Raw genomic sequence first — 18,419 nt, forward strand, 5'->3', positions numbered from 1 at the left:
ACTGAATGAAAATAAAAACACAACATATCACAACGTATGGTATGCAGGTCAGCAGTGCTGAGAAGAAAGTTCATACTGCTAAATGCATATCTTTGAAAAGAGAAAATGTTCAAATCCATACTGTAAACTTCCATCTCAAGAACTTAGAAGAGAAAGGGTAAACAAACCAGAAGAAAGTAAATAAGAAAAATCAGGAGAAATTAATAAAAATAGATAAAATACAGAAAGTCAATGAAACATAGATTGGTTCTCTGAAAATATCAATGAAAATTGACAAACATTTAGCGTGATTGAGGAAAAAAAAGAAAAAGCCATAAATAATATAAAACTAGTATTAGAGACCTCACTATAGACTACAGACATAAAAAGGATAATAAAGAAATTCAATTAATTATTCTATAAACATAAATTTAACAATGTAGATGAACTAGATCAATTCCTCTAAAGGTGCAAACTAGCACAACTCAGCCAATATGATACAGGTAATTTAAATAGTCATATAACATTTAAGGACAGAAAATAGGTAAGGATATAGAACAACACGGCCAACAAACTTAATCTAATTGACATTTTACAGATAATTCCACCTAACAACAGTGATTTTTTTTTCCAGGTGCATATTTAGGTGAGACACTCATCAAGAGAGACTATATTCATGGCAAACAAGTGAAAAAATATTTTGAGAGTAAAACCACTTTGATATGTCAAAAATAACATATGGTGGAGTTGTATTAACATGATTAAACACTGTTAAAAGAGCAGGAACACTAATACAATGAAACATTTTCATATTCAATTTTTTTTTCTTTTGCAGGCTATGTAGGTGTTATCTTTGTTTTGACTAAATAGACATTAATATACAGTATTTCATATATTTTTATAAGAAGAATGAATCCTATTTTTAAGTAGAAGTCAAAATCTTCAATTTTATAAAATGAAGCTAATTCTAGGGACAGAGATGAAAATATTACCAAGCTGAATTTGAGATTGTTATAATAGTACTATTCGTGAAAAATCCCATTGTAAATTAAACAAAAGCAAAACTAAAAGAAATAAGCAACAGCAGCAACCACTCCCCATAATCATCTCCCCGTTTATATGGGAGACATTTTATCGTTAATAATCTTAAGTTAAGTGCACTGAAAGATGCGGTTAGAATTGGGCTGAGCAATTTGGGGGTGGTAGTATGCCATTAGAGCAGCCAGAGCACTTAAACTGCCATGAACTCTCATCACTTAGCAGGAGGCTAAGAAAAGGAAAGCTCATCATAAGTGGTGGAGGCAGGAGGTTAAACGAAAGCATTCAGTGGATAGGTTGGCCATCAAAATGAACACATTCAGAGAATAAATGAGTAAGTCAGTGGATCAATGTAAAGAACTTTACCCAGCACTTAGAAGGAAAGGATAAAGCGATGAAATGAGGGAGGCAGAAGTTAAAGTGTCAACATCAGTGTAATAAGAGCACCAGGAACACTAATAATTACACAGTGGGGAGGAAATATCTGAACCTGAGCATTTCCTGAAATTGAAGAAAAATAATTAATCCTTTAATTTGTAAGAGTTTATTTAATGCCAAATAAGATTAAATGTTGTGTATCATGAATTGCCATATATACAAACTACTGAAATCATCAAAGACAAAAAGAAGCAGATCTGATTTACTGAGGAACAAGATTCATGAACATCGGAGAACGATCTCAGCAGAAGGGGGGATACGGTGTTAGAAAATCACATTTGTAAATACTTCACGTGCATAGCCCTCCTTTGTTTGATTTCATTTAAAAACATTTTTTTTAAGTTTATTTATTTAAAGAGACAGCAAGTGAATGGGGTAGGGACAGAGAGAGAGGAGAGAGCGAGAAAATCTCAAGCAGGTTCTGGAGCCCAACGTGGGGCTTGAACTCACAAACTGTGAGACCATGACCTGAGCCGAAATCAAGAGTCAGTCACTCAACCGACTAAGACACTCAGGCATCCCTGTTTGTCTTCACTTTTAATTAAGGCCCCCAATTTTAGATTTGAGGAAACCACCAGCACTGTAGTCAGTTAATAAACAACAATTTTTATTTGATACTAATCCTAATATCAGCTCTGTGTAGTGTCAGGTCACATGGCAGAGTGAAATCCATTTGATGTTATAACTGCCAAGGTACTTAGACTGGGAAGAGTGATTAACAAAGGATGGATATGGTGGGGGCCAGTAAAGAGAGGGGAAGATACCAGGGTCAGAATAAATATATACAATATATAATATGTATTTCATATATGCACACACACAAAATATAGATAATTATACAACAGAGTAGTAATTTTAGGTGACAGAAATTCTATGTACAATAGAATCACACCAACTCTTTTTACTTCTGTTTCAGGCAGGATGAAATAATAGGAAACTGTATGACACTCATGTTCTAAACATTTGAAAAAAATGACTTTAAAATAATTTCTTGAAATGTATCAATGACCTGATGGTCTAATAATAAATATTTCAAGGTCAAAGATGGCTTAAGGAAGTAGGAATTCCGACAGGTAAATTGGGCATTAAAGCAATTTTTCCTTTGAGAACATTTGCTGAAACTGAAGACCACAGAGTTTTGATTTTAGCAGCCCCTCAGTGTGTAGAGAAGAGGAAGGAAGTCTAGGACTTTCCAAGTGGAGAGTCCAAGAGAAACAAGCCTACCCTTGACACAACGTTGACCCTGAAATACAGCACCTCTCATGTAAAGATGAATTAGAAATAAACCCGATATTCCTTTGTTACTAACAGTGTATAATTCAGGTCAAAACAGGCCCTACAGTGAAAAATCTATGTTAGAAATAATTCATGATCACTAAACTGTGTGTGATCACCTGTATGTGAAGTCCCAGTTTGCATGTTCCTAGTGTTCTAAGGGGATTTTGAGTTAAAAAGTGGCTTTTCAGTGTTCTCAGGTTCTTGATTAAAGGAAACATTTCTCTTTTGGAGGAACTTATCTTCAATCAGGCAGTAAAGCTTCCTGATAGACTAATTTTAAAAACTACAATATTTCCATTCAAAAATCTCTCTCTCTCTCTCTCTCTCTCTCTCTCTCTCTCTCTCGATCACACACACACGAACCACTAAAAAAACACTAGCAGAAAATATAAAATCAAATCCCTAAATCTTCAGATACTGTGATTTATCAAGTGAAGAACATAACAATTTGTTAAATATACTTAAATAAAAAAGAAGGAATTGCAAACTTAACATCTGAAACTTAAAAACAAGTTAATTATACTCACAAAATAATCAAACATAACCGCTAAAACTGAAAACTAACACGAAATTTCTTAAAAGAACACATTGAACAGGATTAGAGAGACTAAAGAATTACTTGTAAGATAGATTTGGGGGAAAAATGTCTAGAAGGTAGGAAAGTGAAACAGATGAAAAGTGTTAAACAAAAAGTAGAGAAAAAATTAGGCAAAGAAATATTTGAAGTAATAATGATTTAGAACTGTCTTGGTCAGTTTGGGCTGCCATAACAAAATACCATAGACTAGATAGTGTAAACCACTAAAATTTATTTTTCACAGTTTTAAAGCTGGGAAGTCCAAGTTTCAAGGTGCCAGCAAATTTGATTTCTGGTGAAAACTCCTTCCTGGCTTGCAGGCAGCTATTTTCTTTCTGTGTCCTCACATGACAAAGAGATTAAAAAAACAACCTGAGGTCTTTTCTTAGAGGGGCACTAATCCCAACATTAGGGCCCAAACCTCATGACCTGATGTAGTCTGTTACCTCTCAAAGGCATCTCCAAATACTATTGCACTGGAGATTAGGACTTCAACATATTAATTTGGTTAGACACAATTCAGTCCATAACAAACATTTTCAAGAATTTATAAAAGACATGAACATCATGGATTCAAGATGCCAAAAATCCCAATCATGACAAATAAAAATGAATCTCCATCAAGATACATCAGAATGAGTCTAACACTGCAAAGGAAAAATATTTCAACCAGGGAGAAAAGACAGATATTCTAAAAAGGAGTAAACATTGGACTGACAGCTGCCTTCTAACAAAAATAATAGAAACCAGATGACCAAAAATGACACTGTCAATATATTAATATTCTTGTTCAATCTAGGATTGTATAGCTTACAAAACATTCTTTTGGCAATAGGGGAAAAATAAAGATTTGTTCAAACAAAAAGATAATTTTCTACCAACCAACACTTACTCATGAAAAGTTTAAGGTTATAGTTCAGACAGAAGGAAAGTATCCAAGGTAGAATATCTGAGAAACGTAAACTAATGATGAACAATGAAAATGGTGAATATATGGGTAAATGTGAACAAGTAATTTTGAATTACTTGTAGTTGGAACACCTGGGTGGCCTAGTTGGTTAAGCATCTGACTCTTGATTTCAGCTAACAGTTCATGAGTTCAAGCCCTGCATCTGGCTCTGCGCTGACAGTGCTGAGCCTTCTTGAGATTCTCTCTCTCCCTCTCTCTCTGCCCCTCCCCCACTTACACTCACTCTCAAAGTAAATAAATAAATTTTAAAAATATATCAATGCAGGTCTAAAAGAACAAAAACAATACCATGGACTTTTACCAATTATAGTTGAAGTGCTTTATAATCTTTGTTAATATTTTAAGGTAAGAAAAGTAAGAAGACTGTTGCGATTATACCCTAAATGTGCACATCAAAATATCTAAAATAATAAAATAGAAATAAATTATATAACCTCCAAACTACTGGATAGTTAACTAAGAAAAATTACTCAAATTAAGGTAGGAAAGAAGAGACATTTTTAAAAGGGGTACAAGTAGCACAAAATAAGGTAACAGAGGGAACTGTAAATGGGGTAATACAGCTACAATAAAAGTAAATGGACCAAATGTTACATTTTGAAAGACTGTCAGAATAGAAATTTTTAATTCAGATACTTGTTATAAGAAAAAGATATGACTTAACTATGCATAAAATTTAGAAATTGGAAGAATATATGCTAGGGAAGTTATAATCAAATTAAAGCTGGTATAACTATACTATACATAATCAAAATCCTCATCAAATCAAATCAAGTCCCCAAGATAGTCTCAAAACATATAAAACAAAAATTGACAGAACTAAAAAAAAAATCTATCATCAAATTGAGATTTAACAAATTTCTATGATTAACTGATAGATACAATAGATGAAAAATCAGCAAACATAGAAGAGATTAATGATGCATTTAAAAATAATGTTTAATCAGTTCTAGAACAGTGAAATGAGGAATAGGTGAACTTGCTCTCTGTATAAATAATAAAAATAAAAGCAAAACAACTAAAATCAACCAGTGCAGACATTTGGCAATTAAATGAAGTCACGAATCAACGGAAAATTCTCTATCCCAGGGAATCTACAGACACTTGAATATCAGCAGTCTGGGGCATTTTCATGTATGGCTTTTCCCATATCTCCTCCCATCCCAGTGCTACTGTTACCAGGATCTGGCAGCATTGTGGACAACAGTAATATATGACCACTTGGAGATCTGTTAAAAGCACCATCTCTAGGGTATAGTCAGTATTTGTGTGAACTTGCAGTTACCCGGTAAACTTCTATTGTCAAACATATGGTGGCTATTTCATTTGATTTAAGCTCAACTCACAAAGGAGTTGCAGCCTACCTCCAAGGCATTTCCAAAACAACAGCTAACTGCTGGCAATGTCTCATCGCCTAAGGTTGTGATTTCAGCTGGGGAAACAAGAACTTGTCTGGGAATTAAAAAGGAAATCCTGGAAAACATATGTGGTTCTTTTGCCTGACTTCTTTCACTTCGAATAATGTTTTTATGGTTCTTTAAACCATTTTGGTACTTTTTTGGCATGTTTGTCAAATTACTGAAGCATTTGCTTCTTTGGCCTTTACCCCTGAATGTGGTTGGGGAAGGGAGAAAAAGAGAAGGAGAAGATGGTGAGAATGCTGATACATAAACTTTGCTGTGAATCTATCTTTTAAGTGAAAGATGAGAATAGAGAGCCAGTAAAAGGGAAAGGAGAGACTCAGTGGGACAAGAATAATCCCAAAGTTAATTATAACAGTAAACAGTAGCTACTATATTATGTTACTGAATATCAGGCACTCTACCAAGCAAAGGCATATACTAACACATTTTATTCACTTCATGCTCACAGCAACCTGGTAAGGCAACTTTATTAATTTCATAGATGAGGAAATACATGTTTAGCGATATTAGAGTTTCACAGAAATAGGTTGAACATCACTCTGAAGCCTATATTCTTAATTCTGTCTCACCAATAAATAAAAATGTTACAACAGGACAGAGTTGCAGCAGAATTGCTAATGAGGGGGAAGGGAAGAAAGTGCCATCAAGTACCCCAATAAACCTATGGCCTCCTTTTCAGGACAGTTAAGTAAATTGTGAGGGTTGGAACATATGACAGTCATTGTATAACCTTGGTGTAACCTCATGTATTAGTTTTCTATCCCTGTGTTCTACCCACATTAGTTCAGGTGAGGTATAATGAGACCAGATACAGCTGAAGAAAGAGATACTGGCAAGAGTTTTATGTTTACTCACAGTTGCCTGAGAAGAAGACCGCCATGACACTCTGGGGGAAGCGCTGGGGTCAGTCAGGAGGCAAAGAGAAGGAAACCACTGGCAGGCGCATTTGTTGTGGTTTCCATGGAAAGGAATGGATGAGGTGAGCAGGTTCTAGAGCACAGGGACTGTCCCTGAGAGTCTGGTAACTGAACCTGGGAGTATTAGGGTGGGTGTGTGGTGGCCCAGAGGGTAAGAGCCAGATAGGGGAATTGATTGGGATCTGGATTCAGCTGCTTAAGAAAGAGAACTGACCTGCCTCTACTGAGGGCATCAAAACTGGGTCAAAATAGCATTAAGAAACAAAACAAAAGAAACAAACAAAAAATATTGGGGCACCTGGGTGGCTCAGTTGGTTAAGCGTCCAACTTTGGCTCAGGTCGTGATCTCCCGGTTTGTGGGTTCGAGCCCCACGTCGGGCTTTGTGCTGACAGCTCAGAGCCTGGAGCCTGCTTCAGATTCTGTCTCCCCCTCTTTCTGCCCCTCCCATGCTCATGCTTTGTCTCTGTCTCTGTCTCTCAATAATAAATCAACGTTAAAAAAATTAAAAGAAAAAAAACACAAACAACAAAAACCTATATGCATACTGTTGTGATGAAATTATAAAGCTAGTATCTAAAAATGAGTCAAATTTGTATCTTGCATTTCTTCAAATCAGAAGCCGAGTGGGTCCAGCTAATTTGTCTGCTTAGAAATCAGAGTGTCAGCTCAAGGGAAAATCCTGCTTCCACGTTCATACAATTTGTTGATACAATTCAGTTCCGTGTTATTATAGGACTGCAAGCCCTATTCCCTTGCTGGCTGTTGGCCCAGGGGGACTTTCTCAGCTTCTAGAGGATGTCTGCCTTCTTTGGCTAGTGGATCCCTTCCTCCATCTTGAAAGGCAACAATGGCACAAATACTTCTTATGCTTGAAATCTCTTTGACCTCTTTCTGCTTCATCTCTCCTTGTGGCCAGAGAAAATTCTCCACTGCTAATGACTCATATACTTAGACTGGGCACACCTGGATAATCCAGGATCCTCTCCCATCTCAACTTGAAGCATATCTGCAAAATCCCTTTACCATATAAAGTAATGTATTCGGAGATACCATGGATCAGGGTGTATTCATCTTTGACAGGTCATTATTCTGCCTAATATACTTAGATAAGGTAAATTATCAACATCCAGGTCCATAGCTAGAATAAAATCTCAGGCTGCCACACCTTCACTGATTCACCACAGATCCAGCACCACAAGTGCTTGGCAACCTGCAGGACTCCAGAAAATATCAGAGGACACCTGGGAGCAGTTGAGGCAGAAAAATTGACCAATGGAAGGATTTTAATTATAAGTTCTTTTGCGTCTTTTAAGAGAATAAATACTTAAGTATGTAAATGCATAAATAAGAGGTCATTTGTGGTTTCTGAATTCTACTTCTGCCTTATTTCAAAGAACCCATCTTTCAATTTGCTTTGGTTTTTTCAATTTATTTCTTTAATTTTTTTAAGTGTTTATTCATTTTTGAGATACAGAGAGACCAAGGGCAAGCAGGGGAGGGGCAGAGAGAGAGGGAGCAGACTCCAGGCTCTGAGCTGTTAGCACAGAGCCCGATGTGAAGTCCGAACTCATGAACTGCAAGATCTAAAGTTGGACTCTTAACTGACCGAGCCACCCAGGCACCCTCTGTTTTTCTTTTCTTTTTCTTTTTTTTTTTTGCTTCAATTTTAATAAAATTGAATTTGAAAGTAATATTACAAATTCAAATGCAACAGTTTGAATGAAGATGGGCATCTCATGTAGAAAATACTTGGAGAAGTTAAAGCTAAACTGGCAAATTGAGTGCAGCATTAGCTAACTGGACTTTGTTATTTTTTCTTGATGAAATCCTGACTTGCTACTGCTGCTTGCCTCTATATATTTGTGTCATTTTTTTTTTATTAGACTATAAGGGAAGTTCATGGTTGAAGAGGCCAGATAGGTCCTGATCATATTGGAACATGAAATCATCAAAGCTCAGAGATGAGCTTTTTTAGGGGATGTGATGTAGTAGAAAAATCCCTGGAAGGGAGATTGGAGATCTAATTTGAAACTCAATTCTGCCACCAACCATTGACCTTCAAATCATCAGTTCTCTGGGCCTCAGTTCATATATTCTGCTACTTCTAGTACTACCACTGAAAATATTTTTTGAGTACTCAAAAATGTTACAGCACTTTGACGTTAACATACATAATCCTTTATGTGGAATAACTCATTTAATACTCACAATTCCATGAAGGCAGGAAATGTTATTCCTGGGTTAAAAAAAAAAGTGAGTAAACTAAGAACCAAAGAAGTTAGATGGTATTATCAAGATCATACAACTGGGGGGCACCTGGGTGGCTCAGTTGGTTAAGCTTCTGACTCTTAATTTTGGCTCAGGTGAGGATCTCATGGTCATGAGATCAAGCCCCAGGTCAGGCTCTCAGCATGAAGCCTGTTTAAGATTCTCTCCCTCTCCCCCTGTCCCTACCCCATTCACAGGTACACACACACTCTCTCTCTATTAAAAAAAAAAAAAAAAAAAAAAAAAAAAAAAAAAAAGATGAAATGACACAACTGGAGTCAAATTTTTCATTAAGTTATTTTGACTGTATGCATCTGGAAAATGATACCAGAATGCAAAACAATTAATGGCTTATTATGTCATGTAGTTTCCTTGTCTACATAGAACATGACAACAATTATTTCCTGACTCAGATCAAACTTCTTTCCAACCAGATTGAAGTGGATCTTGCTTGAGGTAGTTCTCTTCATGTAAGAATGAGCATCTGGCTCTCACAGGATCCTTTGCTCACTTTCTTTTTGTGCTACATTCCCCAAAGATTTTATCTGGGTGGGTCCATATAGCTTTTCCCCATTGCCATAGCCTATTTGTAATTTTTCAGATGCCTTAGTTCCCTTTAGTATCTCACCTTCAGGTTCCCTAAGTGAAACTTTGTTTTCCAAGAAAGCTGCACATAGTGTCTTACCACATTTATTTATCCAAAGATCATAAATTTAGGGGATGGAAATCCTGAGCTCTAAATCATAAATACTTTTTAACCTGAATTTTTTTCTCTTTTGAAATGAGGTCTTTGTACCATGATAAACATTCTCCCCAAACAAGGTACACACCTAGTTTATCGCACCAAGCAGCGCTGAGTGATTTCCACTCCAGATACATTCTTCATGTCAAGCAATACTCACAGAACAATAGCAATTTGGTCTTCCCTAATCGGACTCTCAGACAACCAAAGTGAGAGCATGCTTAACACAACTTGAATGATCATTCTTTTATTGGCAGATATTGTGATGCTTGAAAGTTATTGCCAAGAGATTTGGAATTTTTATTGAGAATTCCAGGAAGCCAGAGAGTTCTGGGTAATATGTTAATCACTGAAAAGAAATCTTCTCCTTTGGGGCCAAAATCTGACTTCTGATCCCATAAAAATGTCAGTAAGTCATAAGGGTTCCATTTTCTTATTTATATGATCTCTTTCCTTCATAAACCATAAGAAAATGAAGGGAATTCAAGAACTGCTGAAGGATGAGTGTGTTTCTTCTTGTTGTTTGTATACTTTTTGGCAAATCACACAATATTCCTCATTTTCTGGGGAGAAAGTCAGTTTCCTCAAAAAGTCCCTTGACCTTCTATATACACTACTTGGGACTTTTGGGAGTATATTCTATATCTTGTGAAGCAAAATCATAAATTTAGGGGATTTACATACACAACACAAACATAAGATGTGTTGTCATGTGCATTGTAAACAGTGTTGGATCTTCTGTAAAGTAATGTTTTCTCAGAAATAAATATAAAGTACTATGAATTTTAGAATATTTCTTAGATAATAATTTTCTCTTTCTATCTTGATAGATTTAAAGACTGGGATCCTGATCTTGGCACTCAGGGTATTGCACAATCTTGAAGAAAGGTAACTTTATCCTATTTGCCATTATGGTACAGACACATGCCTGTGGTCCTTCCCATGGCTCTGATTAGCCACAGCAATGACATCAGATTTGGGGATCAGCTTTGATAGGGAGTTTTGTAGGCCACCGAGGCCTAATTTGTAAGATTCCATCTCCTTATTAATCAGTGTTCCTGACTTTCTGCCTTTATATTTGCCTGTCTAGCCACTCCCAGAAATTTGTCTATTGTTATTGCATTGGCTCTCTGTGTATGAAAACATCAAGGAAAGCAATTATTCTACTCATAAGGGGAATTATTATCTTAACTGTGCTCTTTTTTAAAATAGATCACCTAAGGGGCACCTGGATGGCTCAGTCAGTTGAGCATCCGACTTCAGCTCAGGTCATGATCTCACAACTCATGAGTTTGAGTCCTGTGTTAGGCTCTGTGCTGATGGCTTGGAGCCTGGAGCCTGCTTTGGATTCTGTGTCTCCCTCTCTCTCTGTCCCTTCCCCACTCACTCATGTGCTATCTCTCTTTCTCTCTCTCAAAAAAAAATAAACATTAAAAAATTAAAATAGATCACCTGAGGTTTTATTACACATACACACTATTTGGGTTCTCTGTATGTGAGAAGTATATAGAATGAAGTTACTCCTAGACTACATTAGGATACATAACACCATATGTGCTTAAGAAGGAGCATCAAAAAGGCCTCAAGCTATCAGAACAGTTATTTTAATCGGGCAGAGTCATTGAAAGTCCCATAACCAAGAATGGGGTTACTTTAGAGTATATTTTCATGAGCTTACAAAAAACTCAGAATGTAAATTCCAGAGGAATGCCCTTGGGGCCTTAAAGTACTGTTTTGCTCAAGATTTTCATTAGATCTTTTGGAGAGGGGAGAGTATTACAAATGCAGATTTACATTTTAAATAACACTAGGAATGCTAGCCTTATGAACATGTATCTGTCCCTCTTCCTCTTAAACCCTCCTCCAACTACCTTAGCTAGTTATGGAGACTGAAACATGACTAAAACTTAATTTTATTGTAATTGAGTACATGTATGTTATCATTAATTCTCAACTTTTTGTGATCACCCACCTGAAGGAAATTGCAATTCTTTCCTATTAACAGACATGGCTAGCTGTGGTAGTCTATCTTGACTTTGTCCCAATGGAATCAGCTCCCACAGGATGGGTTGATGAGCAATGGCGTTAGAGTGAAGCAAAAGATCCAAGAAGTTTCCTGTGTATTTATGAGGATTCTCCACTCTCTTTCCAAACCCTTTGAAAAATCACTATATTATTTCAAATGAATTCATCAAATATTTGTCATGCTGTAAACAACTGGATGCTAAGAAGATGATGTCTTTTTTACCTAGAATATCACAGCTGACATGGAGAACTGAGATTTTCAAATTGGTGCATATGTCTCTTTTTCAACTAAAGATCTTTCTCTTTGTCTTCTTCCTTCCTTCCTTCCCTTTTCTTTTCTTTTCTTTTCTTTTCTTTTCTTTTTTCTTTTCTTTTCCTTTGTACCATATTAATAACAACTATTTTCCTATTCAATGCTATGAGTATTTCCCATGTATTAATTCATTTCATCCTCATTTAATCAGCAAAAGGACCTTGCACATACTGTCCCCATGTATACATAAGAAAAGTGATGTTGATCCTTTAGAGATTATAGAATTTACCTAAGATCATATATCTGTTAAATGGTAGAATTGGGATTTGAACACTGGTAGTTTCCTTTCCTTTCCTTTCTTTTATTTTCCTCTCCTCGCCTCTCCTCTCCTCTCCTCTCCTTTCCTTTCCTTTCCTTCTTTCCTTGTATTGGCTTCTTTTCCTTGGTTTTACAATAGCACTAAGCCATTAGATAGCAAATTATTATTTACTCTTTTTACCTCCCATTAGTTTGTGTTCCCCTGCAAATTTATATAATTTTAGTCTCTCAATCTCCAGTATTAATTAAAGATGAATCATATAATATGTGATTAATCAATGTTTCAAGAAGGAAAAGACAAGAAAGTTTGATGATGGAGACAACACAGGGAAAATCTCTACAAGGGCACTGTTGGCTGAGTTCAGGCTCCTGAAGAAAACCACAGAAGGGATATTGGGCAAGGTGGAAACGAGAATCTTCAGGGAGTCAGATGTTAATGTAGTAAAAGGAAACTTTTTCCATCTTGACAATTTTCCTCAGAGCTTGTCTGCAAGTAGGAAGGGTTTCACGGGTGCACAACTATGTAGTCACACAAGTCCATGTGTTTAGGAGGGCCCTGAACTCGGTTTAATGTTTTGCTGTTTGTGTGAAATTCTTAATAATTTTTAAAGAAGAGGTCTCTCATTTTAATTTTACACCAGGCCCTGCAAAGTATACAATTATTACCTCTTTTAGCTCCATACGGCCCATCAGAGACTCATGTAATCATAAGGGTAATGATCACATAGTCATCATTACATAACCTCAAGGGTTAATACCTTAATCATGCCTTCCATTAGAGTGTGTGCAAAGCCGTATGTCTCTAGTCCACCGGCACTACCCATCAGTGTTACCACCAGCTTCCCCCATACATTTATGCAATATCTGAAGCTAAAATGGGGGAGGGGTTGTGGAGAGTGGTTTGAATTTTTACTCCCTATGGAAAGGGTCTAAGAAAAACATTTATTTCTTTTGCATTTGACATAAAATGCATTCTGGTAGGCTTTTTGCAAAGAGTGAAAGGAGTTAAACTTGGTTAAAGAAAAGTTACATATTCTAGATGGGCTTTTAGATGTCCTGCTCTGTAGTGGGCAGAATTGTTGCTTTTGATCATACTGCACTGAGAAACAATCGATTAAGCAGGTGCAAACTACCAGTGTTCAAATCCCAATTCTATCACTTACCAGATATATGATCTTAGGTAAATTCTATAAGCTTTAAAGAACTAACATCACTTTTCTTATGTGTACACGGGGACAACCTGTCATTTTGTTGATTAAATGAGGATGAAATGAATTAATGCATGGGAAGTACTCATTGCAGTGCATTGTATAGAAAATAGTTGTTATTAATATGGTACAAGAGGTGGTTGAATTCTTCAAAGCTCATGGGGAAGTGTTTAGAATGTATTTGTAATAGGTAAGGAGGAGAAAGAGGAAGGCAAGATAGATATCTTAGCATGTAGAGGTCTGGTCTTAAGTACATTCCTAACTTTATATATATCCTTAAGTACGTCTCTGATGCTCCTGCAATATGTCAAGGGCTTTAGTGCTACACGTGAAAAGTTCTGGGAGACATGTGACTGGAGCAATGCTAGGCTAAAACAATTTTTTTCTAAATTTCTATTCCTTTTGATATTTCCCCTCGACTCAGAGCTGGGAATAAGGTGAGATTTTAAAGGCTCAGAGGGAACAAATGGAAGCTTAGCAGCCATCTGTTGTTCCCAAGGGCATCTGGGAAGCTTTTCTCTGAAGGATGCATCATCTGAGCTCTCTCTATAGCTCTCTCCTTTACCCACACACTGGCTCAATACACAAAAGCAATACACACAGAATCAGACTTCAGCAAAACTGTGAGTTTTGTGGACTTTGTCTTCTTAATTCTCCACCTCCCAGTTTTATTCCCCATTTGCTTTTCAGAAGCTAGTCTTTTCCTTATTTTTCATCCATTAATTATTTTATTCAACAAGTGTATGAAATATATATTTGAAATGAGTACTCTGCTAGTTTCTGAGGATACATTAAGCAGGTCAGATAAAGTCTCTACCCTTCTATCTGGGGGAAGTATACAGTAATAAATAATTTATAAAAATATACTAGATCACTGATGATTGTGAAAAATCTATGAAGGACATTAACAAGGTTATAAGAAAGTAAACAGCAAGGGGAAATTAGTTTATATATGAACATTGGAGATACTCCTCTGAGGAGGTAGAATTTGAACCAATCTACAGGATGAAATGAGCCCACTGTGCAAAGAATTGGAAAAAGAGCAAGCCAGAAAGAAGGAACAGCAAGTTCAATGATCCACAACCAGGAAAGGGTATTGGTGTTTTAAAGAAGAGAAGTGAATTCTCTTGATATAGAAAGACACGGGGAAAACAGAGAGCAGGGGGAATGAGATCATGATGAACATTATGGATTAGAGTAAAAGTGTTAGAATTAAATTCAAGAGAAAATGTAAGCCATTGAGGACCTTTGATGAGAGGAGTGAAATACACTGACTTACATTCTAAAAAAATCATCCATTGTTGTAAAAGTGGCAAAAAATGGAAGCCAAGAGATCAACAGCCATCCTTGAAACAGATGATAAGAATTTGAAAGGGTGGTGACAAGGAGATGAAGATAAACAGGTGGATTCAGAAATATTTGGGAAGTGGAATTCACCCAGCTGGTGATAGATTGTATGTGGGCAGGAGAGAGAGGGACAAAACCAAGGATAAGATCGATACGGTTAGCTTGAGCTAGTGAAAGGATAATGGTGTTATCAATATCCTGTCAAAATCTGTTCTCAGAAAACTATCAGATTAAAATTGCTTCCCATTAATGACATTTTTTGAACTTCCTGCCTCTAGACATTTTGTAAGTGCTGGATGTGTTTTGTGAATATGACCAAGAGAGTACAGTTCATTCAAAGCATTCTGTTTCCCAGAGAGCTCTGTGTTTTAACAGGCAGTGGAGACCTAAGCTATAAGAGTAATATTCTACAAGCAGGAACTTTGACTTACTTGCCCTATATTCACATAAGGTGGGCTCCCACCTATCCTGCTCCCACTTTTAGTAAAGTTCCATTCACCACTCCTTTTCATGTCTCTGTTGATTAGTAGTGCACACCAACTGACCCCAAACTCCAGAGCACGTTTGAAATAGATGTCAGAGAATGAAAGATGAAAACCAGTTGGAGGGGAGGTGGAGGGTAGCTGTGGTATTGAACTTCCTCTTCTACAAAGGAAGGATTTGGCTTGTTTTTATTGGACAGCATTTTTCCACAGGATAATCAGCATACATAATGAAATTTCAAGATTCCAGCTATGATCAAAACTCAATTCTGTAGAAAATGTAGAGATTTAAGTTGATTAAATTGATTTTTGATCCTGTTTTTCTGATTTACTATAGCTGTCATTTTCTTTTAGAATATACCTTGTTAGATTCCTTACCTCTTATTTCTACTTAAATTGTGTTATTCTCTCATGTGCCATCTACAGCCACTTCACTTTTTAGTCTAGATTTTTCTCCCAGGAGAATTCCATCCACTTATTGTATTTTAATGATGAGTTATATGCTGACTAATCACAAACCCCTATTTCAAAAGCTCACCCCTATTTCAAAAGCTCACAAACCCCTATTTCAAGCACACACCTAACCACTGGACATTTTATCTAAAAGTATCTCATGAAATACATTTAGAGTAAGCTTTTTATAATTTTTTCTTGCCCAATCTTTTGAATTAATCATAATTTTTGAAACATTAAATCAACTCTATTTCTCTTAGATTACTTATACTCATTGTCATTTTATTTTTTGTAAAAAAATTTTTTAACGTTTATTTATTTTTGAGACAGAGAGAGACAGAGCATGAATGGGGGAGGGTCAGAGAGAGGGAGACACAGAATCTGAAACAGGCTCCAGGCTCTGAGCTGTCAGCACAGAGCCCGACGCGGGGCTCGAACTCACGGACCGCGAAATCATGACCTGAGCCGAAGTCGGCCGCTTAACCGACTGAGCCACCCAGGCGCCCCCTCATTGTCATTTTAAAAAGTAGATATTCTTTTAAATGATTCTAAATCATATTTTAATTCATGATACCACTCCATTAATAATAAGATGCAATTATTTCAATAAATTGTACTGTTGTTCAAGATATTTACTGTTCCTCTCTTCAGGATATTAACCTAACTAAAAGATTATTATTCTCATCCTCTTAATGTCAGACTTGGCCATCAAATTTGATATATGCCATTTTTAAGCCAAAGTTTTGACAGTTATTCTGTAGATGGCCATCTTCTGTCTTCCCCCTGACATGAGGACGGTGTACTACAACTAGAGTGCACACATGTGGAATGAAGAGAGTAGGGAGTTAAGTCCTAAATGAACTATGATGGTCAAAAATGAGCAAAAGCAAAACTTGGATTTTGTAAGATACTGAGATTTTGTTGTACTTGTTGCACATGGCATTTAAGAGTTCATTCTTGGGGCGCCTGGGTGGCTCAGTCGGTTAAGCGTCCGACTTCGGCTCAGGTCATGATCTCACAGTCCGTGAGTTCGAGCCCCGCCTCGGGCTCTGTGCTGACAGCTCAGAGCCTGGAACCTGCTTCCGATTCTGTGTCTCCCTCTCTCTCTGACCCTCCCCCGTTCATGCTCTGTCTCTCTCTGTCTCAAAAATAAATAAAGTTAAAAAAAAAAAAGAGTTCATTCTTAAAGTTAAGAAGAAAGAATTTAGAAAGTTGTGGGAACTTGGTCAAAGTATGACTGTACCCTGATTTGTATGAAATAAAAAATGAAAATAATCACAGTACCCACACAAAAGGTAACTGCGACAACTGAATGAAATTAATTATATAAAGTACTTATCAGAATTCCTGACACACAGTAAATGCTAAGTACATTTTAGCTAAGGAAAGAAATCCTGCATAGCTGTAAGGTGTGAGGTCAGTAATACATTCCTCATTCTCAGAATCATCAAGGCCTGAGACTTAGATCCACTATCCACTCTTTGTCATAACTCTGAAAATCAGATGTCATTCTTTTATTTAAAACTTGAGCCATCAGAATTAGAATCTGAATCCTAGTCGGAGTAAGTGTCTCACAGTGGCTTCAAAGATAACTGTACCTCTCTTGGGTCCTCAGATGTTACCAGGGAGAATGATGGCACTGGAGGGATTCAGGATCACAACTTTCCACTTGCATTAATGATACATTTTACCAAAAATAAAGTTTTTTTTTTAATTCACACGTTTGAAACTTGCCTCAGTGAGGGCTCAGCCTTTCTAAGTCCTTATAAATATGAACAGATTTTGAATAACATTGCTATTCACTTAAGAATAATGTTTAGGTTAGGAAGTAACATTATTGGTTTCATACTTTGGAATTTGGAACATTATTGTACTAAGTAATTGATGGAATTTCAGAAGGTAGAAAAGAGAATTCCTCTTCACTTATTGCTACTGACCTCTGTTTTGAATTTTCTGGTCCAATGCTAATTCTTCATTTGATGCATAGTATATTCTGGAGATGTTTCAGAGAGAGGCAGCAGGGGCCATTAATATCTTGTCTTGCCACAGTGAGGACGACTCAGCAACACCACAGTTTCTCATGAAGGATGGGTTTTAAATATGTATAGAGTGAGCTACTATTTGATGGATCACAGCAATGGTTCTTTCAATGAGAAAACAAGCCTATCCCAGAGTTAGACATTCCCCTACAGATGACACTCCAGAACTCTGCTGCCAATACACTTCTACTTAAAATAAAAATTGACTGATGACCAGAACACTCTAGTGTGAAAAATGGAGTTATGCCCTCTGCTAAATTATGATGCTGGTGGAGTTGGCTTAAGAAAATATTCTTTTCGTTCTGCTCAATCCTGCCTGATGCAAGAAGCCAAATTTGTACTACATGGTAAATGACTAAGGCTAGTGAAATTTATTCCTCCATATAATCACACACACACACACACACACACACACACACACACGTTAAACTTGACTAAGGATAGATAGGAGTATCTTAACAAAAAAGAATATATCAATCTCCATCTCTGGTGTAGTTGGGAATGTTTATTTTCCTCATTTCAGCAGCAATCGGGGACACTATTTCTTGCCTTTCTTCACAGATTAAAGCTTTCTAACATAGAGAAAATAGGAGAGAAGGATGTGGGTGGAGTTCTGCCACCTCCCAAGGGGCTGAGGTTCTACTTCCCTAGGTCTTAGGGAA

The 18,419-nt window shown here is 36.7% G+C and overlaps 1 long non-coding RNA gene across 1 annotated transcript in view; it reads right to left on the reverse strand.

The window, feature by feature from the left end:
• The window catches only part of LOC122237366, a 110,789-nt gene extending 104,055 nt beyond the window's left edge, over positions 1 to 6,734 (reverse strand). Inside the window, exon 1 of the long non-coding RNA XR_006215839.1 lies at positions 6,560 to 6,734. This is a non-coding gene — a long non-coding RNA (uncharacterized LOC122237366). The remainder of the gene's footprint in view (positions 1 to 6,559) is intronic.
• Between the last annotated feature and the right edge of the window lie 11,685 nt (positions 6,735 to 18,419).

Source organism: Panthera tigris, chromosome A3 (assembly GCF_018350195.1).
Source record: "Panthera tigris isolate Pti1 chromosome A3, P.tigris_Pti1_mat1.1, whole genome shotgun sequence".
Lineage (NCBI taxonomy): Eukaryota > Metazoa > Chordata > Mammalia > Carnivora > Felidae > Panthera > Panthera tigris.